Genomic DNA, 14,928 nt, shown 5'->3' on the forward strand with positions numbered 1-14,928 from the left:
CTAGTTCCCCTTTGTATGACCATTGGTCAACAAGTGGAGGCACTTCTGCCCACTAGCAGGGAATATACCCCACCTGAAGACCACCACCCCTAGAGAGGCAGCTTCCTTGGGGAGCACCGCAGTATCAACTTCCTCCAAGACTTCAGGCTACTGAAGGATAAGAGGGGATACACTAGCAATCTTCAGTGACATTATAAGTCAATAGAGGAAATCTGCAACATCTCAGCAGTCCACTGATACCTAAACAACATGAGAAAACAAGGGAAGAAAATGCCTCAAACAAATCTGGATGTTACATCAATAAAATCCAATGACAGCATGGCAGAAGAAATGTCAGAAAGGGAGTTCAGAATGTACATAATTAACATGATAAGGGAAGCAAATGATGAAATGAAAGAGCAAATGCAGGCATTGAATGAACGCACCAATCGACAGTTAAAAGAGCAAATACAAGAAGCAAAAGACCATTTCAATAAAGAGTTAGCGATATTGAAAAAAAAACAAACAGAAATCCTTGAAATGAAGGAAACAATAAACCAAATTAAGAACTCCATAGAAAGCACAACCAATAGGATAGAACACCTGGAAGACAGAACCCCAGATATTGAAGACAAAATATTTAACCTCGAAAACAATTTGAACAAACAGAGAAGATGGTAAGAAATCATGAACAGAATCTCCAAGAACTATGGGATATCATGAAAAGGCCAAATTTGAGAATTATTGGGATTGAGGAAGGCTTAGAGAAACAAACCAAAGGAATGAACAACCTATTCAATGAGATAATTTCAGAAAATTTCCCAAATCTGAAGAATGAAATGGAAAATCAAGTTCAAGAGGCTTATATGACTCCAAATACACAAAATTACAACAGACCCACACCAAGGCACATTATAATGAAAATACATAACATACAAAATAAACACAGAATTTTAAAGACTGTGAGAGAAAAGAACCAAATTACATTCAGGGGGAAACCAATATGGATATCAGCAGATTTTTCAAACCAGACCTTAAAAGCTAGAAGGGCCTAGAATAACATTTTTCAAGCCCTAAAAGAAAATGGATGCCAACCAAGAATCTTATACCCAGCAAAACTTACCTTCAGATTTGACAACGAAATAAAATCCTTCCATGATAAACAAAAGCTAAAAGAATAAACAAAAAGAAAGCCAGCATTACAGAATATTCTCAGCAAAATATTCCATGAAGAAGAGATGAAAAACAAAGAAGCAAATCAGCAAAGGGAGGAGCTATCCTAAAGGAACTCTCAAATAAAGAGGAACCAAGTTGTGTCAAAAATAAACAAATAAATGAATGAAATGAGTCAAATGACCGGGAATACAAATCATATCTCAATAATAACCCTGGATATTAATGGCCTGAATTCATCAATCAAAAGACATAGACTGGCAGATTGGATAAAAAAGAAAGATCCAACAATATGTTGCCTGCAAGAGACTCACCTCATAGAAAGAGATACCCATAGACTAAAGGTGAAAGGATGGGAAAAAACTTATCATGCACATGGACCCAGCAAAAAAGCTGGGGAATCCATCCTCATTTCAGATAAAGTGGACTTCAAGCCAAAACTAGTCAGAAGGGATAAAGAAGGACATTTCATACTGCTTAAGGGAACTATAAATCAGCAAGACATAACAATCATAAATATCTATGCCCCAAACAGTGGCTCACCCGTGTATGTCAAACAAATCCTTCTCAAACTCAGAAACCAAATAGACCACAATACAATAATACTAGGTGATTGTAACATGCCTCTCTCACCACTGGACAGATCTTCCAAACAAAAATTGAACAAAGAAACCATAGATCTCAATAACACAATCAATAATTTAGACTTAACAGACATTTATAGAATATACCATCCAACAAAGAGTGAATACACTTTCTTCTCAGCAGCACATGGATCCTTCTCTAAAATAGACCATATATTATGCAACAAAGCTAATGTTAGCAAATACAAGAAGATAGAGACACTTCCTTGTATTTTATCAGATCATAATGGATTGAAATTAGAAATAAATGAAAGAGTAAAAAACAGAAATTACTCCAACACCTGGAGATTAAACAATATGCTATTATATGATGAATGGATAACAGAAGATATTAGGAAGGAAATTAAAAAATTCTTAGAGGTAATGAGAACAAAGAAACATCATATCAAAATCTCTGGGACACTATGAAAGCAGTACTTAGAGGAAAATTTATTTCATGGAGCGCATTCAATAAAAGACGTAAAACTCAACAAATAAACGACCTAACACTACAGCTCAAAGCCCTAGAAAAAGAAGAACTGACAAACACCATAAGTAGTAGAAGACAGGAAATAGTTAAACTCAGAGCTGAAATCAACAAAATTGAAACAAAAAAAAAAATACAAAAAATTGACAAAATAAATAGTTTGTTCTTCGAAAAATAAACAAAATTGATAAACCTTTAGCCACACTAACAAAGAGAAGATGAGAGAAAACCCAAATCACTAAAATTCAGAATGAACAAGGAAATATCACAACAGACACGACTGAAATACAAAACATAATTAGAAGCTATTTTGAAAATCTATACTCCAACAAAATAGAAAATTTCGAAGATATCAACAAGTTTCTAGAGACGTATGAATTGCCTAAACTAAACGAGGAGGACATACACAATTTAAATAGACCAATTTCAAGTAATGAAATAGAAGAAGTCATCAAAAGCCTACCAACAAAGAAAAGTCCAGGACCAGATGGGTTCTCAGCCGAGTTCTACAAAACCTTTAAAGAAGAGCTCATTCCAATACTTTTCAAAGTATTCCATGAAATAGAAGAGGAGGGAACTCTTCCAAACTCATTCTATGAAGCCAATATCACCCTGATACCTAAACTAGACAGAGACACATCGAGGAAAGAAAATTTCAGACCAATATCCTTAATGAACATTGACACAAAAATTCTGAACAAAATTTTAGCAAATCGCATACAAAAACATATTAAAAAGATAGTACACCATGATCAAGTGGGTTTCATCCCAGGGATGCAAGTTTGGTTCAACCTCAGGAAATCAATAAATGTCATTCACCATATCAACAGACTTAAAGTCAAGAATCACATGATTATTTCAATAGATGCAGAAAAAGCATTTGATAAAATACAGCACCCCTTCATGCTCAAAACACTAGAAAAAATAGGGATAGTGGGAACGTTCCTTAACATTGTAAAGGCCATCTATGCTAAGCCCATGGCTAATATCATTCTTAATGGTGAAAAACTAAAAGAATTCCCCCTAAAATCTGGAACAAGGCAGGGATGCCCTCTCTCACCACTCCTATTCAATATCATCCTTGAAACTCTAGCCACAGCAATTAGACAGACCAAAGAAATTAAAGGGATACAAATTGGAAAAGAAAAACTCAAACTATCCCTATTTGCTGATGATATGATTATATACTTAGAGGAACCAGGAAATTCCACCAGAAAACTCTTAGAACTCATAAGTGAATTTATTAAAGTAGTGGGATATAAGATCAATGCTCATAAGTCTAATGCATTTTTATACATAAGTGATGAATCTTCAGAAAGAGAAGTTAGGAAAACTACCCCATTCACAATAGCCTCGAAAAAAATAAAATACTTGGGAATCAATCTCACAAAAGAGGTGAAAGACCTCTACAATGAGAACTACAGAACACAAAAGAAAGAAATTTTAGAACACCTTAGAAGATGGAAAGATCTCCCATGTTCCTGGATAGGCAGAATTAATATTGTCAAAATGGCCATACTACCTGAAGTGCTATACAGATTCAATGCAATTCCAATTAAAATCCCAACGATGTACCTTACAGAAATGGAACAAGCAATCATGAAATTCATCTGGAAGAATAAGAAACCCAGAATTGCTAAAGCAATCCTTCACAGGAAAAATGAAGCAGGGGGTATTGCAATACCAGAACTTCAACTGTACTACAAAGCAATAGTAACAAAAACGGCATGGTATTGGTACCAAAATAGACAGGTAGATCAATGGTACAGAATAGAGGACACGGACACAAACCCAAATAAATATAATTTTCTCATACTAGACAAAGGGGCCAAAAATATGCAATGGAGAAAAGATAGCCTCTTCAACAAATGGTGCTGGGAGAATTGGAAATCCATATGCAACAGAATGAAACTAAACCCATATCTCTCACCGTGCACGAAACTAAACTCAAAATGAATTAAGGTCCTCGGAATCAGACCAGAGATCCTGCATCTTATAGAAGAAAAAGTAGGTCCAGATCTTCAACATGTCGGCTTAGGACCAGACTTCCTCAACAGGACTCCCATAGCACAAGAAATAAAAGCAAGAATCAACAACTGGGATAGATTCAAACTAAAAAGCTTTCTCTCAGCAAAGGAAACTATCAGCAATGTGAAGAAAGAGCCTACAGAGTGGGAGAAAATCTTTGCCAATCATACTTCAGATAGAGCACTAATCTCCAGAATCTATAAAGAACTCAAAAAATTCAACACCAAGAGTACAAATAACCCAATCGACAAATGGTCTAAGGAAATGAACAGACACTTCACAGAAGACCTACAAACAATCAACAAACATATGGAAAAATGTCAACATCTCTAGTAATAAGAGAAATGCAAATCAAAACTACCCTAAGATTCCATCTCACCCCAATCAGAATGGCGATTATCAAGAATACAAGCAACAACAGGTGTTGGTGAGGATGTGGGGAAAAAGATACACTCATACATTGCTGGTGGGGTTGCAAATTAGTGCATCCACTCTGGAAGGCAGTATGGAGATTCCTTAGAAAACTTGGAATGGAACTACCATTTGACCCAGCTATCCCACTCCTTGGCCTATACCCAAAGGACTTACAATCAGCATACTACAGAGATACAGCCACATCAATGTTCATTGCTGCTCAATTCACCATAGCCAGATTGTGGAACCAACCTAGATGCCGTTCAATTGATGAATGGATAAAGAAACTGTGGCATATATATACAATGGAATATTACTCAGCCATAAAGAATGATAAAATTATGGCATTTGCAGGCAAATGGATGAAATTGGAGAATATCATGCTAAGTGAGATAAGCCAATCTCAAAAAAACAGAGGAAGAATGATCTCGCTGATAAGTGGATGATGATACATAATGGGGCGTGGGAGGGGTTAGTTTTAGGGTTAGAGTGAGGGTTAGGGAGGGGGCAAGAATGGGGGAAGGAAGGACTGTATAGAGGGAAAAGAGGGATGAGAGGGGTGGGGGGAAGGGGAAAAATAACAGAATGAATCAACCAACATCACCCTATGTAAATTTATGATTACACAAATGGTATGCCTTTACTCTATGTACAAACAGAGAAACAACATGTATCCCATTTGTTTACAATAAAAAAAAGAAATATTCGTTTATACCAAATAATAAGGGCAATCCTCCAATGTGTTCTTATGGACTCTAAATTTGGGGTTTTGGCTTTATATCCCATTTTGAGCTCTTATTTTATACAAAATTGGTGGGTATGTTCTTTTCACATGGATCAATATTTGCTTCAACAGAGTTTGTTAGATTTTCCTTTTAGATAATGCACTGAATTTGTTTGAAAATTGAATATATGTACATATACACATATGTATATGCACGCACGCGCGCACGCACACACACACACACACACACACACACACACACACACACACCATGTCTTTAAAAGAAGGTATGCCTATGTTTCTCAACCTGATGTTGCACTCTTAGACTCAAGTGATACTCCTGACTCACCTTCCCAAACAGATGGGACTATAGGCACATGGCACCACACCTGACTCCAGAAATTATTTTTTTAAAATGACTATTTGAAGTAATTACGCATATACAGGTAATTTTGTTACACTGCTCTGCTTTTTTTGAGGTTATATTAATGCATCACTATATTAAAATGTTAACTTTTTTGCATGTGTTACAAAATATGGCTGTTTACATCTTCTATGTTTGTTCCTTATCTTAAAATTTCATTTTTATATACTTAGTTAAAATATATTGCTAACATACTCAAAAACCCTATGGGGTTATTGATTATGATTGTGCTGAATCTATATATCAAAATGAATCAAATTTTTGTGACAAGAAAGAACCTAACATTTTGAAAGCATTATATATTCCCCATTTATTTGAATATTTTAGAATTTTTTCATAAATGTTATATAGTGTATGGGTGTAGTGTTTTATACATTTTTAAACATATTTCTAGGGGGGGTTGTGGGGCTTTTTTGCTACTGGGGATTGAACTCAGGGGCACTCAACCTCTGAGACACATCTCCAGCCCTAATTTGTATTTTATTTAGAAACAGGGTCTCACTGAGTTGCTTAGTACCTCACTGTTGCTGAAGCTGGCTTTGAGCTCTCCATTCTCCTGAATCAGCCTCCGGAGTCACTGGGATTACAGGTGTGTGCCACTGAGCATGGCAAGGTTTTTGATAATAACACTAATATACCATTTTTACTTTTTAAAATTGTATTTAATACTACAATCATGTACAATTAATTTTTGCATAATGCTTTGTATCTAGTGACTACGCTACATAAATTCTTTGGTTGTAGATATTGTTCTAGATTCCTTTGGATTTTCTAAATGCCATTTGTGAAAAAAAATCAAATTTTACTTCTTTCCTTTTGTTATTTATGCCTCTTATTCTTTTCTTTCAGCATTGCACTGTCTCGGACATCTAGTACAATGTTGCATTGATATGACCATAATGAATAGCCTGTCTTATTCTTTTGGGGTGGGGCATAACTTTAATACATCATCTTACCCAACAGTGTGATGGCAGCTTTTTGAAAAGTTTTCTGTGCACATCATTTATTAGATGAATGATTTCTTTGTATTTCTCCTTAATTAAAAATTTTATCATAAAACATTATTGAATTGTATTACATGTTTTTCCCTCATTCATTGAGATGATCATCAGTGTTTCTCTACTTCGTTTTGTAATGTTGTGAACTGGTTTTCAAATGTTAAACCTCCTATTCATTTTTGTAACAAATCTACTCAAACATCATGTATCATCCTTTCAATATATTCATGATTGATTTTCTAATATGTTCTTATGCTGTTTGAATTTATACTAATGAGTAACACTAGATAATGATTTTCCATTTAATGTTTTTCACATTTTGTGTTAGGGCTATGTTGACCTAAAAAAAAGAAAGTTCATTTTGGAAATGATTCTATTTCTTCTATTCTCAAAAGACATTGTCTTAAAATTGATACTATTTCCCCAGAATGTGTTTGGTGCATTGACCTTTGAAGCTATTCAAGCATGGAGTTATTCTTTCTGGTAACATATTCAACAACAGAATCAATCATTTAATTTATTTTTATTTCAATTATCTTTTGTTCAATTTAATAAGTTGGGTTTTTTTTCCTAAGATTTTGTTGATTTAGTATAAGCCATATTTCCTGTCAAATTTTTCTGTGATCTGTTGTTAGCATTATATCCTCTTTTATTTTTATATGGGTTACTAACATTTTATTCTCTTTAATCATAATCATTGTCACTAGATAGCAAAAAATTTCACTATAGTACTATGGCTATGTATATTAATTTAACAAATTTTATACATTTCAAATAAATTATCCCTTTGGTTATTTGGGGAAAAAAATCTCTAAGATCTTTAAGTTGACTGTGAATCACCTTCTGAATAGATTTACTTGCTTCCATAGTTCAATAGAAAGAGAGAAAGGAAGAGAAATATCTCCCTTCTGCTTCTTTTTTATTTCTTGCTTGTTTTTCTATTTTTCGTTTCTGTTTTTGTTTTGTTTAGGAAAGAAGGAAATTGTCTGCAGAGATACCTGAAGATTGTTTTATTATTTCATTTCAATACAAACACCAAAAGGTAATTTAAAAAAATTGCTATACCATCTTGCAAAACTCCTATTTTATGAAAATGCTGGGAAGTGTGTAATGCATAAAAAATAAAATGACTATAATCATACCAAGCAAAATGGCTATTTTAATGATGTCACACCAAGATGTGAAGCTGTCAATCAGATTACTTGAACTGTGATTATAATGAAACAAAATCTCTCTCCATTGTGCTGCCTCTGAATGCAGAATTCTTGCATACTCAAAGCATGCTAGCATGCTAGTGTCCAAGCCCTGCCATGAGAAATGAGTCATTCTGTGAAAGAAAGAAGGAAAGTTTTCATTTGAGCGTTTAGAGTGGCCTCCTCCTGGGGCACAGGAAGGAAACATGTGACAAGAGCAGGACTTACCCAACTGGGTAGCAATCCTTTTAATAAGACTGAACTCTGCAGCACTCGGTGAAACCCCAAAATTCTGCCAAATATCTGTTGCCACACATTTGTCTTTTACTGCAGATGGCCTAGAGAAAAGCCTTTTTATATCATTGCTTTTATGACACCTCCTTTACATACCTCAATTCTATTGAAAGTGAAGAAAAGGATCCCTGACTACTGTCCAGATGAAGACAATCCAACTATGATTACCTGGTAATGACTTTCCTCCATCCAACACAAATATTTTCAACTCCAAGTGTCAGGTATGTTTTTCTCTGAATTTTTTAGAGGGATTCCAAAACAAGACACTGTCTGTCTGAGCAAAGACAAATGTAAGAACAAAGTCACAAAGGCAGCCAAAAGTCCACTTCTAGCAGACTCGAGGAATACATAGACTGCAGTGTCTTCACGATTTACAGTCTTGGCCCTTCTCTTTCCTTTCCACCTGCTAAGTAGGAAGTTATTCAGCTATGTCATCAAATATTTGTCTTTGCCTTTGGGAAACAACTAATCCAGGAAGAAATGAAATAGGTTTCTTGAAACCATCCAAAATATACCTAACACATATCCAAATCCTCTAAAGTCCTCCATATTCCTTCTGATGAGATGAGATTCTCCGCATTTCAACCTCTGCATCTTGATATGCTGTTTCCCTTGTCACCTCTTTACAACAAAAACCAAATTTATATGGTTAATGGTGTGATCTTTGCCTAAGAGACATAGACACTAGGAACAAAATATCACTGCAGAAACATCCAATATTAGATAAGATTCTTTTGTCTTTAAAAATAATTTTTTCTTTTAATTTTTTTTCTTTTTCTTTTACAAAATGTAGAGATGGGTGGAATAAAATTCCATAAAGAAAAAAAAAAACGGTGAAGTTTTTTTTTATTTTTTATTAGATTCCCTCTCTGATTCCCAAGAGACATAGATATGGGACTTTAGCTGTTATACTATGAAATAAACACATTACAAATGACTATCTCAAAAGAAATAACTATCAACTCGTAGCAAAATAGAATAATTCTTTGGAAACTGAACAAAAACAGGCAGATTTTGCATTGAGTCATAACATGAAATAGGAAGGGCTTAAATGTTTTCCAATTTCACAATTTTGTTTTAAAGAGTAACTGAATTTTCAGCAAAAGAAGCAAAGGAAGCTGTAATCCTAATTGAAAACTCATCTTTCTTTCCTGTAGAGAGTGTTGCCATAAATACAGTAAATAAAAGGGAAATCCAGATGTGGGGAGGGGATCCAGAAAAGAAGAGCCCACATTCTTTGTATAAATTTTACCTAACTGACAGATTGATTCCTGAAACATACATGTACTGGAAAGCCTTAAAACAGTTTGCAAATTAAACTAGAAGAACTAAACAGATTTGGCATTCTATATAATTCAGGAAAAAAAAAAAAAAAGGAGTTAAAGTTTAAGTCTAACCTGATAAAACATCAATGCTCTTTGGAGAAATTCAGCATGATCAATAGTTTTCATGGAATGACATAATGTGTCCAGAAATTGTGATTAATACATTCTAGAAAACCTCAAGCACTCAAATTTCTTTGAAAATTTTATCTTTGTTCAGTAGTACTTTTATCTGGTGGGACGCAAGCTCCAAACTCTATCTTACTTGTGTAGAAAACAACTGAAATCTTTGCTCAGTTCTTTCAGCATCCACCTGCTTTCTTGGCTCAACTCCCTGCATTATTTTCCTAGTATATGCAGTTCAGTGCTCAGGTAAGCATTTGGGAAGTGTTCATTACAGCTGGCTGTTTATGTGGCTCCTTCCTTTGCAGAGTTCTAATGTACTCCTATTTAGCTGACAATATTGAATATTGTATGCTAACCTGAACAGCTCATAAAAGTTAAATTTTCAGTAGATTACTTCCAAGCACAAAGCAACAGATGAGCAAATACTACCCAGTGCCATTCCCACTTTCAGGAGAATTCATTTAAGTCTCCTTCAATTTTTGGTAAATATATAGTTGTATTCAGTATTTTCTAAAAAGTCTAAACTTCTTAATTTTTATCTAGTTGTGGGTTAATCTAAAGAAATTACTGCACAGTTAGAAGTTGAATTTCTGTCTTTCTGATTGTGATACCATTGTACATGCTCAATGGCAGTCAAATTCTGCTTGCTTTTGGATAGGCAGAATTTACTAGGGTCTATATGGTTAGGGTATACAGGGAAACATATAAAAGAAAATCATATGTTAACTACATTTACTAATTTTACTAAAATCTTATTATACATTTAAATCTTTAGTACCCTTCCTATTTTGTATCCTCACTTGAAACTAGAAAGCATCATTCCTTTCATGTGGTTCCAACAACTCAAAACTCTTTAATGTTAACTATTATGCTTGATTCCCTGCCTCCATAAACTCTCTTATATTCCAGAATTTATGTCATAAAGTTTATAATTTTATATTATTCAGTATAGCAAGAAGATCTGAAAAGAAGAAATAAATACAGAGGAGAAAGAAAAGTTTTCCTGATTCTAGGTTCTATAAGCTTCTGAATATTTTGATGGTGCTTTGTGATTTTCCAATGACTATTTAAAACAGGGAAAGTGAGATATAGATTAATGAAAAATTGAGGCCCAGTTTACTTTTAGCTCTGAGGACCATGATCTGCTTTCAGTTACTGCCAGACCCTCCCCACAAAAAAAAGTCTTGCCAGTAATACAGTTCTAAGGAAACATAGAAATTTATGACATCAGCTAATGAACTTCAGTACCCCATAAATCAGTGGAATGAGTTGAACTTTGATCTTTATATAGTGTCAATGAGGGAAGAAATTGCTCTACAAATAAAGAGAATACAAAAACTTCTTCCTTTGAAGTTTTCCTGTGTTTTCTGCAGGCATGTTAATCCATGCTCCAGCTAGTTTCTACAAATACAAAGGGAAATAAAAATACCCTTCATAAACCCAGGCATCACACAAATCATGATTACAGAAATCACTGGTGATTAGCTATTTGTTCCTTTAGATTTACCACTTATAATCAATACATTCACTGTAGATAAATAAGCTAGAAAGAAAAAACAAAGTGAGGGGGTGAATCTCATGAATATAAAAGGAAAGTCAGTCGAGCAGAGGAAGGAGAGTGGAGGAGATTGGGAAGGGAAAAGGGAAGTGCTAGGGAATTAAATGGGCCAAAATATATTGTTCTTTTTTTTGTGCATATACAAATGTGTAACAGCAAATCTCACTGTCATGTAAAATTAAAATGTAGCAACAAAAATAAAATTTAAAAAACTAGAGAAATAGAGGGCCACATAAAAAGCGTACCTGTAAAAACATAGTATTTAAAAAGAATATTAAAGTAATATTAGTAATTCCTTGATCAGTAAAGTGTTCATTTTATCTGAAGAAATAAATATTAATGGATAATAAATTAAATATCAAAGTCACTGATTCTTTTTTATGGTAAGTAAGACCCTAAAATGACTCCAGAAGATCCCTGCAGATCAGCTTCTGCCTTGACTCTTCTTACTTTGAGAGTGGGTTGGATTTATGACTTATAACCAACAGAAGTAATAAGGTATTATTTCTAAGACTAGGTCACCAAATAAACTCTGCCTTCTTGCGTGTTCTCTCTAGTTTTCTCTCTTGGTATCTTCAGTCTGGAAGTAGTAAGCTAAAGAACAATGACCTGCTCGCTGAGGAAGACTTATGGGCAAGAAAATGAGGTCTGTCCAGCAATCACTTAGGACCTGAGACCAGATCATAGTAATGTGAGTGCGCTTGGAGACCAATCTTCCTCTCTGCAAATGTGAGATGCCAGGACCCTAGCCAACAACTTAATTTCCTCCTGTGAGTAACTCTGAACCAGAATCATAACTAAGCCACCACCCATAATCCTGATTCCAGAAGCTATGAGATTATTAATACTGTTTTAAGTGATTATGTTTTTAGGTATTTGAAATTCAAGCAGTAGAAAATACTTGTACCCTTTTATTAAATATTTCCTAAGAGGTTTCTTTGTTGAACACAATAACTACTTGGTCAATGCAACATCATTTATGTTACAATAGGAGTTGAAAAGTATAATAGCATAGTTTGGTTTTCAGGTAGAGGAGCTGAAGTCCATAGGTAATGATAATATCGAGAAAGCAAACACTTATTAATTTAAAAAAAATATTTATTATTTCCAAAAACTTATAAAGAGCTCTCCACAAACATGAAGGCTGCTGTCATCAATCTTTCAGACTAATAATGAGTATAGATAATTGTGAAATAGTGTCATGAATATTATAAGAATAGAAGTACAACAAGAAATTCTTCATACAATGAGTGATTGATAATTTTTAAGGTTGTAATCCAGAAACAGTCAATGAAACATTACCAATTTGGAAATAAGAATTTTATAACTTGAAAAAGGTAAGAAGGAAGACTGAAGTAAGAAAACAAGTTACTGAACATGGGATTTACAGAACAAAATGCATAGACATCCTCAGGTCTTGGACAGGTCACTAAATATTAATATTTATTTCCATATATTAAAAAAGGGATAATTCTCCAGGGGATTATAGAAAGGCTGAAGTAGATCTTAGCTGTCTAAATGGCATTTTAGAAAAAAAAAACACACACAACGAAATCACACATACATTTTTGCATTAGTAATTATTTCCTACACTCTGGAAACTCTAAAAGGTATCAAAGTATGAAAGGCAGAGTCTGACCTTAAATGAAATGGAAAGAAGAAATGTGGTCAGCAAAAATAATCAAGTAGTCAAAACATTTCTGGTTAAACTTTCTCCAACAGTGACCAGGAAAATGGGGGTGGGGTATGTTTGTGAGAGATGATCTTAACTCCTATTATGATACAGAAGGCTGACATCACTCTCATCTGATTAACATAATGCACAATTAGTGCTCTGGGATGCCATCCACTCCAGGTGTTGTGAATAGAGTAATGATTAGGATACGTAAGTCCCCCAACCTCAGGGAGCAAACTTGCAAACAGTATTTACAATGGTTTGTGGACTCATTCAAACCTGAATTTGAAACCTGGAGTCAGCAATTATGCTTTGTATGAATTTTGGCAGCTTCATTATTCTGATCAAAGTCTTATTTCCACAAATATAAAACACAAGAATATTTTTCTTGTAATGCTCTTGATAAGAGTCAATGAGATCAAATATCGAAAAATGCACATTGCTCAATATTTGACACTTAGTAGACACTGTTACAATTTTATAATTTCTTCTTCTACTGCCCTGAGGGTTTGATTTACCAAACACTTTTCTAACTTGCAATAAGCATCTTGTCTAAGGCTTCTAGACAAGCATACAGAAGCCTAATTATCTAGGAGTGTTTAAAAAAGAGAATTTCTTCAAATTTCTCCTGGCTGCACAGAATTGCAGAATTCAAGAAGGAATTTGTGTTATTCTAGTTGCTCCATATTTCTGATAACTCTAAGGAACTGGAACACCTTTCCAAACTTATTTATTTGGCAAATTCTTGACTTGGGTGTCTAGGTACTGCCTAAGTGTGCCCTCAGGAACCCATTTCTGCATACCTCCTTTCATTCAAATTGTGTTATGTGCCCTTCAACAGAGTTTTTATGGTGATTCACACAGCACTTCTCATCCTTCTTTGCCACCTAGAAGAAAATGATTCTGTGTCTCTATAAACTGTGAATGTCATTTTCTCTTAATTCCATATTCCCTATACTTTCAATTCCTGGTTTAAAAGTGTAAGATTTGGTCCAGTCCTCAGCAATCTTGTGTCATTGTGAAAAATCACTAAACCCTATTTGACCTCAGTGTTTCACTTCTAAGATGAGGAGAGCAATAGATTTCCTGTGACAATTGACCTTGATGATGTAGATGAAGTAACTAACTCAAGGTCTATTGAGTATTGGTGGATATTGAATAAATTGAATATGTTAGTATCATCATCCGCAGCAGCATCATCATCATAGAAATGCACAGACAGCTAAGGAGAATGTGACAGTTGTAGACACTTGTAACTACCTTCATTCAGAAGGAGTTTATCAAGGTGGTAGTCAAAATATTTGGGAGTCAGTCTATTTAAGTATACTTGCTTATTCACCCTGTGCTAATTGAAAGTGACTTCCAATTTAATTATGTTTCATCATCAGTAAGCTAAAGGATAATGATAATAGCATCCACCTCTTTAGTTGGATATTAGAGCTAAATGAGATAATGGAACTTAGTACTTAGCATAGGGACAGGACCATAATAAGAATTCAAATCATAGTTATTATGAAGATGACATAACACATTTTAATTTTTATAGAAATTTGTCATTAGTTTCTTATTTTAAGTGGTTTTATTTATTTATTTTCTACATTTAAGTTACACAACATGCGTCTGTGCATAGTAATGCGATTACTAACGTAACATAAATTAATCCATAGTTACCATGTGTACATATGCCCATGCACTTATGCATGGTAAGAGTACTTGAAATCTACTCTTCCATCAAATTTCCAGTGTATATCTAACACCATTAACAATAGTCATGCTGTACATTAGATATTTAGACTTATCATACATAACAGACCAACACTCTACTCCTTGATTCTAAGTATTTGATCAACATCATAAAAGCAATATAAGACAAACCTAAAGCCAACATCATACTAAATGGGGGGAAAATG

The sequence above is a fragment of the Sciurus carolinensis genome, chromosome 11 (assembly GCF_902686445.1).
Source record: "Sciurus carolinensis chromosome 11, mSciCar1.2, whole genome shotgun sequence".
In the NCBI taxonomy this organism is placed as follows: Eukaryota; Metazoa; Chordata; class Mammalia; order Rodentia; family Sciuridae; genus Sciurus; species Sciurus carolinensis.